Source organism: Pongo pygmaeus, chromosome 6 (assembly GCF_028885625.2).
Source record: "Pongo pygmaeus isolate AG05252 chromosome 6, NHGRI_mPonPyg2-v2.0_pri, whole genome shotgun sequence".
Classification (NCBI taxonomy): Eukaryota; Metazoa; Chordata; class Mammalia; order Primates; family Hominidae; genus Pongo; species Pongo pygmaeus.
The window spans coordinates 135,265,903-135,283,366 of record NC_072379.2 but is presented as its reverse complement, the minus strand read 5'-3'; the positions used below and the strand labels follow the sequence as shown (position 1 = coordinate 135,283,366).

The 17,464-nt window shown below is 36.8% G+C and overlaps 1 long non-coding RNA gene across 1 annotated transcript in view; it reads right to left on the bottom strand.

Annotated features, from left to right (window-relative positions):
• LOC134739896 (uncharacterized) overlaps positions 1-17,464 on the bottom strand; it is a 341,453-nt gene that overhangs the window by 106,530 nt on the left and 217,459 nt on the right. The gene's annotated exons all lie outside the window — the stretch shown is intronic.

The following is a 17,464-nucleotide window of genomic DNA, read 5'->3' as shown; positions in this document are numbered from 1 at the left end:
CAACTGAGGGATCCCCAGTGATGGCAGTCTCTGAAGAACTCGTGTAAAAGCTTCCCACAAGAAAAAAAAAAGTGAGCTTTCATCACCTGCAAGTCTAGAAAGCATAGGAGCTACATCACAACCACACCAGAGGGAACTTTCCTGCCCATTCCCTCTTCTCTCTCCCACTATTCTGATTTTTGAGAAGTAGAAACCAGCCATCAAGATGAGGGAGAAGAGAAAACAGAGAAGCTTTAACATTAAAGCAAAATTGAAATTTTGAATATTATGTGAGATTAGACCTTGAAATACTGAGTCCATGTCTTATGAGTTACAATGACAGAAAAACTCTATTCCATAAAAGTGACCACAGACTACCACACTTTTCATCCAGGAAGGGAAATAACTCTAAAGAGTAATTTCAATGGAAAGAGAAAGAGGGGAAAAGATTGCTTCATGATCACTTGCTATCAGCTGTGCTTGTTGGAAGCAATGTCTGTATAAGGTTAAAGACAGGAATGGGAGAGTAAAGGCCATCTCAAGCCAATTTCAGCCAATTCAAGAAAATAACATTTCAGCCAATTTCAGCCAATTCAAGCCTGAGAACTCTATGTTTCTCATTTTGAAATTTATCATATCTTAGTATCTGCATTATTTCAAGTGTATATGTAGGACCCTATATGAGAAGTAAATGTAATTTTAAAAGGTTGTATGTAAATATATTTTAAGTAAATAATAATGTCTTCCTCTAGTTTCATTAAATTTACTTTAGCTTCATTTCTGATATTTTTCAGATGACCAAGGATTCCAAGTTTCTATATCCTTCGAGCAAATGTTGGTTCATATAAAAGCCATTACTGAAAATTTACCAGAGAAGCACATAATATGGTAATTCACTGTGTTTTTGTTTTGGCCCAAATATTTAGTTCTATATATTTCTTTCACAATCTTTTATGCTGGAATCCCATACATGGACTTTTTAAATCCACATATAATTATTCATGTCCACTATTTCTCTCAATCAATAGTGTCTACAGGAAAGCATATTATATGGTGTGCCCAAGACTTGTTAAGTATTGCTAGTGAATATATAACCATTTGTTGGCTGGAAACACAAGCAGTCACCTTGGCAGTAAAATGACAATCAAAAATACCATTTTCCTTTTACGTTTCTGTAGTTTATAGACTCATTATCATCTGGCCTCTGATCATCTCTTTCCAGCCTTTCCTTAACAGTTTGCTTGTTACTTTCTGCTTCTCAAAAGGGATCTAAGGCACCTTAAAATAAAATTCATGTATATAACAAAGTTCTGGAAAAAATAACGTATCAAAGATATAAGAAGAGCAAAAGAAAGCAAAAATGCTAAGAATGAAGTTTGATATAATTATTGTGATTGCCTATTCAATTTTGCTCTACATTTCCTCAGAGGCAAGAAAATGAGTATGTTGAATATTTCAAGTTATTTGTTTGAAGAAAGCAAACCAATTTTAAGAGAGAAAAAGAAATAGTTACAGAAAGTCAGACAGAGAGCTAGAGAGAAAAATGGGCACATACACTTCTCCCTTGGTTATAAATTCAAAATAGATTTATCAAATGACACCGTATACACAGAATGATGGACAGTTTGTCTTTGACCGAAATTGTCTACCAGATACAAACAAAACCAAAGATATAACATTTAAATTTAATTCTGTGAAGGTGATTGTTCAGAAGATAACTTAGTGTAAAACAACTATGTAACTTTCTAGTGCTCTTTCCAACTCAAGATAGAGGTGATTACCCAGAGAGCTGAGTGGATACCATGTTTCACAGACTGTTTTACCTACAGGGCACTGCTCTCAGTAGGGTTTTAAGCAGAAGTTGGTTAGCACACAGTTTGAAGTCAAGTGCTTCAGCAAGAGTCTAGGGGAGCACCATTACTTGTTTCAGCAGAGCCATATGTTCAATACCACGTTGGTAAGTGGCGATGCTAATGCAGACAGTCTAAAGACCATTTCAATTCATCGTATTCATAAATGGAAGGCCTGCAATCTCCTATGTGTCTCCAAAAATCTATTGATTTCCTTCTAAGCTTTAAGTCAATAAAGGTGCATTAGTCTGACAACAAGGACATATGTTTCCAACACTGTCTTGTGAAAAAGCTCGTAACTTCAAGTCCCCCATGATAAAAAGCCTTTTTTCCAGAAGCAAGTTTATTTCTATTCAAACTTTAGAAGCATAAACATAAATTAGAAATATTTTGGGGACGTGCTGTACTTTCTCTAAGTTTAAAAAAGGAAAAAAAGCTCTTTGCTATTTCACTATTTCAAAGCTTTTAAGTCAAACCCCCAATGCAACCTGCTTTATTAAAAAAAGAAGTTCATTTGTTTTAAAGCATTGTGGTCATGCTAATGTATTTTCAAAAATCAATTAAACCTTATCTAAACATCTCAAGAGGGAGGAAGCTTTACTCTATTTTCATCTAAACCACAGACACAAAGCCCTTAGTAAATGCATTTTCATGCTGTGCTGGGAATATGTTACATCCAAGTAAACTGCTTAAATGTCATCCAGCAAAGTGCAAATCCAGCTTATAGTCTGGAGGAATGAATGTCTGAAAGTCTAATACACTCAGATTAATGGTGGGCTGTAGTTATATACAATGATGTTATTATGCCAAGAGAGGATGCTAGCCAGACAGACTTACAGACTAACTTGGAAACCTTGACTGTAAAGTTTCTTGGCTAGAGATGAAACATGTGACCTGTTAGGACTCTCTTTACTTAAAAAAATTAATCAAAGTCCAGAAAAGTATTTTACATTATACTCTGAAAGGGGGTCATAATCCTGCTTTGACAGCTGAATAAGAGGCAGATAAAACCAAACTGTGTACTAACTTTATCTGATACACACCCAGCTATCCAAATAGTCCCAGTAGAGATGGGAAAGTAAAAACACAAGCTCACCCAATAGGGTCATCCTAACATAGTGATGACAATTGGCTCAATTAAATCTTTTAAACATTTTCTTCTACTAAAGTCAAAATCTCCCCATTAGCAAAAAGTCATCTCCTCACAGCACATTTACTCTCTGACCATCTTTGACCTGACTGAAATATCTGAGTCATCTTTTGCAAGTCTCTCTCTCACCAAATGAATTCCCAAGCAGCAACAACGTCCCTATTGTATATAGTGCATTGTAATATATACTAAGGAAGAAAAAAAAATAGTTGCAAGATGGATTTATGCACCAAATAACAATCTGGCTGAACAATTGAAAATTTCAGGAATGCCAGCATAAGCATGTGGAAAAAATAATGACTAAAATAAAATATACAAAAAAGTTGTTATAATGTAGAATTATATTTTCTTTATTTCCCAAAAAAATAATTGAAACATTCATTTTGTATAAAAGAGAATATTTTAAATATTGTCTTATGATATAGTTGGAGGAATAAAAACAAAAATATACAAAACAAGAAAAGAAAGAAACACAAAAGTAGCATATCAACACGTGAGAATGAATATAATATAAAATCCATGCAACACTATTAAGTAAGCAATAACCAAGGGCTGCCGTTTGTTCACAGTGGCTTCCTGAAGGAAATGATTTTCTGGGCTACGGAAAACAAAGTTGTCCTGCAACAGATCATGATAAATTGATGAGGATACCAGAAAAGCTGGAGCAGATGTAATACGAGTCCGTAAGAATGCTGAGGCTGCAAGAAAGAAGACTATTTCATATACATTGCAAAAGTATATACCAAAAAAAAAATGCATTTTTTCAAAAGCAGTTGTAAGGGGCAGGAAAAGCTCTGTGCTAGAAATTAAATGGCCTGGATTTTGTGCTAGTCCTGTCACTGCTGTGACTTTGAGTGTTTCACATAAATTCTCAGAGTCTTAATTTCCTCATCTGAAAAATGACAATGATTACACATAGCCTCCCGCCTTCCTTTGTTATTGTAAAGGTCAAACAATATGATGTTTCTGAACATGAAAATGTAAACTGCTACTTGTGTGAAAAGGATTTATATGAGGAACATGTTAATTGCAACCGTCAAAATGTCCACATGACCCAGTCCTCAGTTTTAGATGCTCTATACACTCTCCTGATTTAGCCTCATTCATACTCATGGCTTCAACTAGCACCTAAATCCTGATGGCTTTCAAATCAATATTTCCAACTCAGATCTAACTACTTACTAGATATTTCCATAAAATGATCCAAATGTACTTACAATCAACATGTTCAAAAATGAACTTACTCTCCTCTGTCTGTAATCTGCTCCATACCTGATATAATCTATCTAAGTGAAATGCAAGGTCAGCATGACTCCAGTCCTGTGTCAAGTCCTACAGCAGCAGAGCCTGAGATGAATATTCATGTGCAGTGACAAAGCAAGAAAGTGCTCCCAGGAGAAATCTCTGATGGAGGAAGGGAAAGAGGAATGGGAAAAGGAAGAAGCCAAGCAACAGTGTGATCTCAGCAAAATTCTAGCCTCAGCTTTATCACACAGAGGAAGTCCGGAATGTACATTATCTCCCTTGGCTCATGCCACCCCAGAAAGAGGACCCTGGGCTTTCATATTCCTGTGCATACCATTCCTGGCAAAAACCACCTCAGGGTGGAGGGTAGCGGAAAGTGATATGGTTTGGCTGTGTTCCCACCCAAATCTCATCTTGAATTGTAGCTCCCATAATCCCCACGTGTTGTGGGAGGGACCTGGTGGGAGATAACTGAATCATGGGTGGCAGTTTCCCCCATAGTTCTCATGGTAGTGAATAAGTCTCATGAGATCTAATGGTTTTATAAGGGGTTTCACCTTTTGCTTGGCTCTCATTCTTTCTTGTCTGCTGCCATGTAAGACGTGACTTTCACCTTCTGCCATGATTGTGAGGCCTCCCCAGCCACATGGAACTGTGAGTCCACTAAACCTCTTTTTAAAAAATAAATTACCTAGTCTTAGGAATGTCTTTATCAGCAGCATGAGAACAAAATAATACAGGAACATAAACTTCCAGGTACTTTCCAGGTCACTTTCCTTGACCACATGAGGAAAGTGGTTCCAGGAGCTGTCAAGCATCTTCCAATGAGGCAAAAGAACACGGAAGAAGCTAGAGAGCCCCGCTGCCCCCCCTCCACACACATACACAGATCTGGGGAGATCCGAGTATAGTAGCCCCTGAATATCCAACCCAGATACCTATGAGGCGTCTTGGAGTCATAGCTCTCATTCATCCCATGCATTGTACCATCCTGGTCACGAAGCCCTATAGAGTCTGTTGCTAAGTCCTATATAGATGCAGGATCTCTCTCAACTTGACTCTGACCAGTCCTTTGCTACACTTTGAACCCCTCATTGCTTCTAACTTGAACTTCTGGAAAAGTTTGCTACCTTATCACTAAGCCTCCTCTCAAAGCCTCCATTTATTTATCCTCCGAAAGACAGGCAAACTAATATTTCGCAATCAATCAATCAATAAATTTAATCTGTCACTTCCCTATCTAAAATATTTAAGTATCTCCCCATAATTTTTAAGATGAAACCAAAACTCCTTAGCTTTGTACAGTCAGCCAGTCATGTTTTAGCCTCTAACCATCTCTCCAGCTTAACCATTCTCAAACTGTTTGGTCTCCAGATTATGTACACTCTAAAAGTTTACTGAGGACTCCAAAGAGCCTTGGATTATGTGGTTTTAGTATAACTTTTAATACTGAGTATATTAAAATTTAAAACAATAATATTGAAATATACCTACCAATTAATGTTATATTATATATTCATAGAAATATTTTAAGAAACACATCTATATTTTCCAAAACAAAACAATAATGAGAAGAATGGCATCATTTTACATTTTTTGCTAATTTCTTTAAGGACTGCCTTAATAGAAAGCAAACAGTGTTAACATAGGCTCATTTCCTTTCAGGAGTCATACTGAACATATTGTCTTAGAATAAGGATTTTTTTTAAAACTACAGTGAACATCATTGCTTGTAAATAAGTATATATATTTCTGTGTGTATGTGTGTGTATATACATATATATAATCTACCATAATGCCTACAGAGTATTCCTTTGTATAAATCTACTATGGTTTATTTAATAAATGTTTTTGGACTTCTCAGTTTTTCTAATGTTATACTATTAAAAACAAGTACACAAATAGAAAATAATTTACACATGCATTTTTCTGCTTCTATCCATTTCTGTGATTAAGACAAATTTTTAAGAATCTCATTTCTGCTTAATCAAGAAATATGCATATTATTAAACTTTGTCACATTGCTAAATTGCCAACCAGAAATATTAGATCACCTATGCTTGCCTCCACAACAATGTTTATTTTTCTACACCATTACTAATACTAGGCATTAAAAGTCCTCTTATTCTTTGCCAATTTGGTAGATTAAAACATAGCATCTTATTAAGTGTGACTCTGATTATCAGCAAAAATATAGGCATATACATAATTTCCCCAATTTATGTTTTGTCCTTGTAATTTTTCATGCAATGCTTTTGCCAAATAGTTTTATTTGCTTTTTTGTTTCTTTACCAACAAAATCTCTTCTCTCTCACTCTCTCTCTCTTTCTCTCTCTCTCTCTCATTTATGGGTTTTGCCTTTGGAGTCAGGCTTAAAAATGGCCAGGCACAGTGGCTCACACCTGTAATCCCAACACTTTGGGAGGCAGAGGTGGGAAGATCACTTGAGGTCAGGAGTTCAAGACCAGCCTGGCCAACATAGTGAAACCCCATCTCTACTAAAAATACAAAAAATTAGCTGGATGTGGTGGCATACACCTGTAATCTCAGCTACTCAGGAGGCTGAGGCAAGAGAATTGCTTGAACACAGGAGGCAGAAGTTGCGGTGAGCCAAGATCACACCACTGCATTCCAGCCTGGGCAAAAAAAGTGAGACTCCGTCTAGAAAAAAAAAAAAAAAAAGCCTGAAGAAGGAATTACCTAACTTTAGAAATGATCAATCTGTCATCAAGGGAGTTGTTTAAGGATATGCTGGATGATTTTCTGCTGTTATTTTGTTGAAGACGTCTATATTTGACCTCTAAAATTGAATAATTATGTAAATAGAAAATTAAAGTAATTTATCAATTAATTAAGAGCAGAAACAAACAGAGAATCAAAAACAGAAATGAGGGAGGGGCTTCAAGATGGCTGATGAGATGCACCTGGCAGTCTTCCTCCACAGAGAAGAACCAAAATATTAAGTAGATAATTACACTTTAAATAGATCAACTAGGAGGGAATACTGGAACTCAACAGAGAAGTGATAGGAACAAGTAAGGCAATGAAGAAGAGACAAGCAAGGCAGACTGCTTGGCTAGGATCAGCTGGGGAGAGCTCTCCCAATCAGGAAAACAGTAAATGAAAGACCCCCTGTGGCCCATATTCCCACATAGGCTCCTCCAGTACTAGTCATGGGAGAGCCCTTCCGTCCTTGCAGGCCCTGAGAATAACACAGAGATCTACCTGCAGACAGGTGCAATGGCATTACTCCAGACAGTGAGCTCATGCTGGGTTCCACACATACTCTGAGTCCCAAGCAGCTACAACATGGCGCCATTTTGAGGGCCCAGCTTCCACCAGACTGCATCCTTCCCTGGGGCCCCAAAGCCCCTTCATCTGCACATTCCTAAAGCCCCACTGACGTATCCTGCACGTAACCACCACCACAGCTGGCTGTTGCTGCCAGGGCTGAAACACAAGCCATTGGCAGTAACACTGACGCCCCCAGCAGCAAAGCTGCTGAACATTTTCATGTGCCTGAAGGACAGACTCCCCCACCTCCAGCTGCCACCACTGCTGGCTGCTGCCACTACGGCCAAAGCACAGGCCACTGGCAGTAACCCTGCCCATCCCAGTAACAGGCTGCCATGCACTTTCACACATCCTGAGGTCAGGCTTCCCTGCCTGCAGCCACAGCTTGGGATCAACGTGCATGCTCCCTAGCCACCTACCTACATTCACTGCCAATGAAAGCACCCCCACCCTCCCTATCAGCAAGGTGCAAAACAGCCACTACTGATTCGACTCAAGCACTCTGCTGTGGGCCTGGGGATTACCCAACCCCTGGCCACCAGAGCCAATGTCCATAGACACCACTAGCGAGCTTAAGGTCAAGGTCACCCCGCGTAGCTCTGCAGCCCTCCTCAGTGTCTGAGCATGGTGTTTGAGGGCTTGAGGACCACCAAGTCCTGTCACCCACCGTTAGCACCCATGAACTCATCCCAGGGACCTGAGGATGGGCTCACCCTGTCTGCTACCACAACTACCTGCATGCATAACCTATAGGCCTGGGTTCTGGTCCATCCAGCATATCACAACCACTGGCAACACCAGTGTGGACTGCTTGGAAGCCAGAAGGTTATCCCACCACTACTGCTGTATCCCACAGCTGGCCTGCTGCCCAGAGGCCTGTGGACCCACCCACCAGCGTGGTCATCTGCTGGTACTACTGGCACCCAAGAAAACTGCCCATAGGCCCAAGAATTGGCCTGCCTGGATCTGCTAACACTGGTGCCAGCATTGTCCACCTGGTGCCTAAGGATAGGCATACTCATCTGACCAATGCACTCACTGGGGCCTGAAGACTAGCCCAACTGGCATCTTTATCTCCAACAAAACTTTAGTATGGTTTCCACTAATAACTGCACCCTAAGCCACTGAGTAAATCACAGACATTATTGACACTAATTACAGTCAAATAAATTATACAGAGACTACACTACTGCACACACCCAGAATCAAAGCCAAAGTGCCCTACACAACAAATAGCATAGATTTAACTTCAAGAAAAAATCCTCCTCTATGAAAGCAAATCCAAAAAATTAGAACAAGTGACTGTTACACCAGATATGCAGATATCAATGTAAGGACACAAGAAACATGAAAAAGTAAAGAAATATGATGCCTCCAATGGAACACAATGATTCTCCAGCAACAGAATCCAAAGAAATAGGAATTTATGAAACCCCAGCAAAAGAATTCAAAATAATGATATTCAAGAAGTTCAGTGAGATATAAGAGAAGATAAACCAGTACAAACAAATCAGGAAAACCATATAGGATATGAATGAGAAATTTACAAAAGGTACAAATATCATAAAAAAAGAACCAAACATAATTCCTAGAATGGAAGAATTCATTGAATAAAATAAAAAATAAATATTTGACAACTTCAACAATAGACTAAATCAAGCAAAAAAAGAATTTCACAACTTTGAAGACAGGTTATTTCTGACTGAAATAACTCAGTCAGATAAAAGTAAAAAGAAAAAAAGAATGAACAAAGCCCACATGACATATTGGGACACTATAAAGTGACAAAATATACAAATTTTCAGTGTCCCAGAAGACTAAGAAAAAACAAAAAGGAGGGAAAACCTAATTAATAAAATAATATCTGAAAACTTCCCAACTAGAAAGAAATTTAGATATCCAGATACAGAAGCTCAGAGATCCTTAAAAAGATACAATTTTTAAAAAGGTCCCTGTAGTGCATAATAGTTAAACTGCTGAAAGTCAAAACAAAGAAAGATTTCTAAAACTAGCAAGAAAAAAGCATCTAGTCACTTTTAAGGGAAACTCCATCAGACTAGGAGTGTATTTCTCTGCAGAAACCTTACAGCCTAAGAGAATGAGAGGACGTATTTAAACTGCTAAAGGAAAAAAAAAATGACAGCCAAGAATACTACAACTAGCAAAGTTCCCTGCCATAAATGAAAGAGAAATAAAGTCTTTCCCCGAAAAGCAAAAACTGACAGAATTAATCACCACTAGATTAGCCCTACAAGAAATGCTTAAGGGAGTCCTATACCTGAATTCAAAGGATTCAAATTCAAAAGGATGATATCTACTATCACGAAAACACATTAAAGTATAAAACTCACTGATAAAGCAAATACACAAACGAGAAAGAGAAGGAACTTAAATGCTACCATTACAGAAAACCACCAAACCACAATGATAAACAATAACATAGAAAGAAAGGACCAAAGAATACACACAGTATTTGGCAAATAATTAACAAACTGACAGGAACAAAATCTCACATACTTATAGTAACCTTAAATGTAAACAGACTAAATTTTTCACTTAAAAGATACAGACTGGTTGAATGGATTTAAAAATATGATCCAACTATATGATACCTACAATAAACTAAACCCATCTGTAAAGATACATATAGACTGAAAGTAAAGGGATGGAAAAAGATATTGCATGAAAACCTAGAGTGAGCAGGAATAGCTATATTTATATCAGATAAAACAGATTTTAAGTAATAAAGAGTAAAAAGAAATAAAATAGGTCATATAATAAAGGGATCAATTCAGTAAGAGGATATAATAATTCTAAATATGTATTCACATAACACTGGAGCACAAGATATATAAAGGAAATATTACTAGATCTAAAGAGAGAAACAGACTCCAATAAAATAACAATGGTAGATTTCAATTCTCCACTCTCACCATCTAGACAGATCTAGACAGATCATCTAGATAGCAAATGAACAAAGAAACATTGGATTTAAACTGGACTTTAGACCAAATGGACCTAACGGGCATTTACAGAACATTTCGTCAAACAGCTACCAAATACACATTCTTCTCATGGCACATGGAACACACTGCAGGATAGGCAATATGCTAGAACACAAAACAAGTCTCAACAAATTTTTAAAAGATCAAAATTATACAAAGTATCTTCTCAGACCAAAGTGGAATCAAACTAGAAATAAGTACCAACGAGAAATTTGGAAATTGTACAAATACAGGGAAATTAAACAACATGCTCCTGAATGACCATTGGGTCAATAAAAAAAATTAAGACAGAAATCAAAAATTTGTTTTGTTTCTTGAAAAAAAAAGAAACTGAAACACAACACACCAAAACATATTGGATATAGCAAAAGCAGTGCTAAGAGAGCTGTTTAAAGCAATATATGGCTACACCAAGAGTGAATAGATTTCACATAAACAATCTAAAGATCTGAAGATTGTACCTCAAGGAACTTGAATAGCAAGAACAAACCAAACTTAAAATTAGTAGAAAACAAATAGAAATCAGAGCAGAACTAAATGAAACAAAGACTTAAAAAAGCAATAAAAACAATCAACAAAACAAAAAGTTTGTTTTTTAAAAAGACAAACAAAACTCATGCTAAAAAATCTCAATAAACTGCATATTGATGGAACATATCTCAAAATAATAAGAGCTATAATGACAAATCAATAGCCAATATCACACTGAATGAGCAAAAGCTGGAAGCATTCCCTTTGAAAATTGGCACAAGACAAGGATGCCTTCTCTCACCACTCCTATTCAATATAGTAGTGGAAGTTCTGGCCAGGGCAATCAGGCAAGAGAAAGAAATAAAGGGTATTCACATAGGAAGAGAGAGGAAGTCAAATTGTCTCTGTTTGCAGATGACATGATTGTATATTTAGAAAACCCCATCATCTCAGTCCCCAAACTCCTTAAGCTGATAAGCAACTTCAGCAAAGTCTCAGAATACAAAATCAATGTGCAGAAATCACTAGCATTCCTATACACCAACAATAGACAAGCAGAGAGCCAAATCATGAGTGAACTCCCATTCACAATTGCTACAAAGTGAATAAAATACCTAGAAATACAACTTACAAGGGACGTGAAGGAACTCTTGAAGGAGAACTACAAACCACTGCTCAAGGAAATAAGAGAGGACACAAACAAATGCAAAAACATTCCATCCTCATGGATAGGAAGAATCAATATCGTGAAAATGGCCATACTACACAAAGTAATTTATAGATTCAATGCTATTCCCATCAAGCTATCATTGACTTTCTTCATAGAATTAGAAAAAAACTACTTTAAATTTCATGTGGAACCAAAAAAGAGCCCATATAGCCAAGACAATCCTAAGCAAAAAGAACAAAGATGGAGGCATAATGCTACCTGACTTCCAACTATGCTACAAGGCTACAGTAAACAAAACAGCATGGTACTTGTACCAAAACAGATATATGAACCAATGGAACAGAATAGAGAACTCAGAAATAAAACCACACATCTACAACCATCTGATCTTCAACAAACCTGACAAAAACAAGCAACAGGGAAAGGGTTCCCTATTTTATAAACAGTGCTGGGAAAACTGGCTAGCCATATGCAGAAAACAGAAACTGGGCCCCTTCCTTACGCTTTACACAAAAATAGCTCAAGATGGATTGAAGACTTAAATGTAAAATCCAAAACCATAAAAACCCTAGAAGAAAACCTAGGCAATACCATTCAGGACATAGGTGTGGACAAAGACTTCATTATTAAAACACCAAAAGCAATTGAAACAAAAACTAAAATTGACAAATGGGATATAATTAATCTAAAGAGTTCTGCACAGCAAAAGAAACTATCATCAGAGTGAACGGGCAACCTACAGAACGGGAGAAAAATTTTGCAATCTATCCATCTGACAAAGGGCTAATATACAGAATCTACCAGGAACTTAAACAAATTTACAAGAAAAAAAACAATCCCATCAAAAAGTGGGCAAAGGATATGAACAGACACTTCTCAAAAGAAGACATTTATGTGGCCAACAAACATATGGAAAAAAGTTCATCATCACTGGTCATTAGAAAAATACAAATCAAAACCACAGTGAGATACCATCTCATGCCGGTTAGAATGGTGGTGATTAAAAATTCAGGAAACAACAGATGCTGGCAAGGATGTGGAGAAATAGGAACACTTTTACACTGTTGGTGGGACTGCAAATTAGTTCAACCTTTGTGGAAGGCAGTATGACGATTCCTCAAGGATCTAGAACCAGAAATACCATTTGACCCAGCAATCCCATTATTGGGTATATACCCAAAGGATTATAAATCATTCTACTATAAAGACACATGCACACATACGTTTATTGCAGCACTATTTACAATAGCAAAGACTTGGAACCAACCCAAATGCCCATCAGTGATAGACTAGATAAAGAAAAGGTGGCACATATACACCATGGAATACTATGCAGCCATAAAGAAGAATGAGTTAATGTCCTTTTCAGGGACATGGATTAAGCTGGAAACCATCATTCTTAGCAAACTAACACAGGAACAGAAAACCAAACACTGCATATTCTCACTCATAAGTGAAAGTTGAACAATGAGAACACATGGACACAGGGAGGGGAACATCACACACAGGGGCCTGTCGGGGGGTCATGGGCAAGAGGAGGGAGACCATTAGGACAAATACCTAATGCATGCAGGGCCTAAAACCTAGATGATGGGTTGATAGGTACAGCAAACCACCATGACACATGTATACCTATGTAACAAACCTGTGCATTCTGCACATGTATCCCAGAACTTAAAGTAAAATTTTTTTAAAAAGATAAACAAAACTGATAAACCACTAATCTAATCAAGAAAAAAGGGATAATATAAAAATAAACAAAATTCAAAATGAAAAAGAAGACATTACAACTAATATCACAGAAATAAAAATGATTATGAGGGGCCGGGCGCGGTGGCTTACGCCTGTAATCCCAGCACTTTGGGAGGCTGAGGTGGGTGGATTGCCTGAGCTCAGGAGTTCACAACCAGTCTGAGCAACATGGTGAAACCCTGTCTCTACTAAAACACAAAAAATTAGCTGGGCATGGAGGCATGTGCCTGTAGTCCCAGCTACTCAGGAAGCTGAGGCAGGAGAATGGCATGAACCCAGGAGGCAGATGTTGCAGTGAGCTGAGATCACGCCACTGTACTCCAACCTGGGTGACAGAGCAAGATTCTGCCTCAAAAAAAAAGATTATGAGGAACTACTGTAAACACCTGTATGTTAACAGCGTAGAAAACTTATAAAAAATTGATATATTTCTAGACACATACAACCTATCAAGATTCAATTAGGAAGAAATAGAAAATCCAAACAAACCCAAAACAAGTAACAAGATTGAATCCATAATAAGTAGTCTCCCAACAACGAAAAGCCCAGGATCTGTTGGTTTTATTGCCAAATTCTACCAAACATGTAAAGAAAAACTTACAGCAATTATCTTCAAGTCATGTTTAAAAAAACAAAAAGAGGGAATTCTCCCTAACACATTCTATGAGGCCAGGTTTACACTGATACCAAAACCAGGCTAGGACACAACAACAACAACAACAAAACTACAGCCAATATTCCTGATGAACATAGATTAAAAAATCTCAACAAAATACCAGCAAATTGAATCCAAAAGAACATCAAAAAGATAATATGACATGATCAAGTAGGATTTATCCCAGGGATGCAAGGATGTTTTAACACAATACACGTGATACATCACACCAAGAGAATGAAAGACAAAAACTATATGGTCATCTCAAAAGACACAGAAAAGGCATTTAACAAAATTCAGTGTCTTTTCAAGATGTAGTCTCAGCTACTTGGGAGGCTGAGGCAGGAGAATGGAGTGAACCCAGGAGGCAGAGCTTGCAGTGAGCCAAGATTGTGCCACTGCACTCCAGCCTGGGCAACAGAGCGAGACTCCGTCTCAAAAAAAAAAAAAAAAAAAGGATAAGAAAAAGAAAAAGAAAAATTCTCAACATACTAGGAATCGAAGGAACATACCTCAACCTAATAAAGTCATCTATGACAAATCCACATCTAATGTCATACTGACAAGGAAAAGCTAAAAGCATTTCCTCTAAGAACTATACACAACTAGAATGCTCACTTTTACCACTCCTATTCAATCGTACTAGAAGTCAAAGCCAGAGAAATGAGGCAAGAGAAGGAAATAAAACACATCCAAATTGGGAAAGAGGAAGTCAAATTGTCCTATGCAAATGATAAAATCTTATATTTAGAAAAGCCAAAAGTTTCCACCAAAAAACTCTTAGAACTGATAAACAAATTCAGTAAAATTGCAGGTTACAAAATCAACATATGAAAATCGAATGCATTTACAATTCATCAATAATGAAATAGCTGAGAGATATCAAGAAATTGATGTCATTTACACTAACTACAAAAATAAGAAAATATCTGGGAGTAAATTTAACCACAGAGGTGAAAGACCTCTACAAGGAAAACTACAGAACACTGATGAAAGAAATTGAAGATGACAAAAACAAATGGAAAGACATCCCTGTTCATGGATCAGAAGAAATAATATTGTTAAAATGACGCAATTACCCAATGCAATTCACAGATTCAATGCAATCCCTATGAAAATGCAATGACATTTTTCACAGAAATAGGAAAAACAATCCTAAAATTTGTATGGAGCCAAACAAGGCTGGACAGTTAAAGCAATCCTCAGGAAAAAGAACAAAGCTGGAGATATCAGAATACCTGACTTCAAAATATATTATAAGGATATAGTAACCAAACAGCATGGTATTTTTATAAAAACAGACACATAGAAAAATGGAACAGAAGAGAGAAGTCAGAAATAAATCTATTTATTTACGAACAACTGATTTTTGACAAAACCACCAAGAACATGCATTGGGGAAAGGACATCTCCTTCAATAAACAGTGCTAAGAAAACTGATATCAATACGTAGCAGAGTGAGACTGGACTGCAATCATTCATTGTATTCAAAAATCAACTCAAGATGAATTAAGGACTTAAATATAAGACTTGACACTGTAAAACCACTAAAAGAAAACATAGGGGAAACACTTCAAACACTTCAAACATTGGTCTAGGCAAAGACTTTATGGCTAACACCTGAAAAGCACAGGCAACAAAACCAAAAATAGACAAATGGGACTGTATCCAACTAATAAGCTTCTGCACAGGAAATGAAAAATCAATAAGGTGAAGAGGCAACCTGTTGAACGGAAGAAAATATTTACAAACTATTCATCTGACAAGGACTAATAGCCATAATAAATAAGGAACTCAACAGTGAGAAAACAATCCCATTAAAAAGTAGGCAAAAGACATAAATAGACATTTCTCAAAACAAGACATACAAATGGTTAAGAGGTATATGAAAAAAGATTTAACATCACTAATCATCAAGGAGATGCAAATTAAAACCACAATGAGACATTACCTTACCCCAGTTAAAATAGCTATTATTAGAAAGAAAAATATAATAACAGATGCTGGTGAGGATGCAGAAAAAAGAGAGCCTTCATACAGTGTTGGTTCGAATGTAAATTAGTACAACCACAATGGGAAACAGTGAAAGATTTCTCAAAAAACTAAAATTAGACCTACCATGTGATACAGCAATTTCACCACTGGATATTTATCCAAAGGAAAGGAAATCAGTATATCAAAAGGACACCTGCACTGCCATGTTTATTGCAACACTAATCACAATACCAAAGATATAGAAGTGTCCATCAATAAATGAATGAATTTTTAAAATGTGTTCTATCTACACAACAAAATATTATTCAGCCTTAAAAAAGAAAACCTGTCATTTGCAGCAACATTGATGTAACTGAGAGTCATTATGTTAAGTGAAGTAAGCCTGGCACAAAAAGACAAATACTGCATGTTTGCACTCACGTGTGGGAGTTAAAAATGTTGATCTTGTGGAGGTAGAGAGTAGAATTATAGATACTAGAGGCCGGGAATTGTGTGTGGGTAGGAAGGGGAGAAGGAAGAGAGGTTAGCTAATGGTTACAAACATAGAGTTAGATAGAATAAGTTCTAATGTTCTTCAGTAGAGGAGGGTGACTATAGTTAACAACAATGTATTGAATATTTCAAAATAGCTAGAAGAGAGAACTTGAAACATTTTCAACACATAGAAATGATCCCATATTATATATCAGTAAAAAATATGATAACCAGGCCAGACTGAAAGACAAAAAAAAAAAAAAGAAGAAGTGAGAAGATGAATAATGCTACAGGGTAAGAATTGGGAGACGGACTTTTACTTTTCATTTTATAGCCTTTGCACCAATTTTTAAAACGTGTACCAAATACATTAATAAAAATTTTAACTAACCATAACAAATTGTAACAATAAGTTAAATTGAGACAATAGGAAGATATGGTTCATGACTTCAAAGAATGCATTATCTGTTAAATAAGAGACAGGCTAAAAGTCTCTTAGCAGAGCTTAGATTTTTTCTGGTGACCAAAACATCATTACTACTCCCGACTGCATCGTGTTTATAAAATAGCCAGGAGTCTTCGCACTCCACTAGCCACAATCTCCTGAGCAACTTTTAACCTCAATTTTGCTGGTTATCTTTAAATGTCCTATTTGGAAGTGAAGAGAAAGTCTGAGCTAGAACTAAGTAGAGTAATGTCTGCTTGTTTCTCTTGACTGACCTCTGTCATCTCTAAGTATCCCGTTGAAGCCTATTTCTCCTACTTGAGTACCTTCAAATTTATTTAATCTCTGCCTTGTTTGAACTACCAGAGGAATAACAAGATGACAATTACTGTTGATTTTGCCTATCACTTTCTTTCTCTGGAATATAATCTTAATGACCAGGGCAATGAAGTCTACTTATCATCCACTTCTGGAGTATC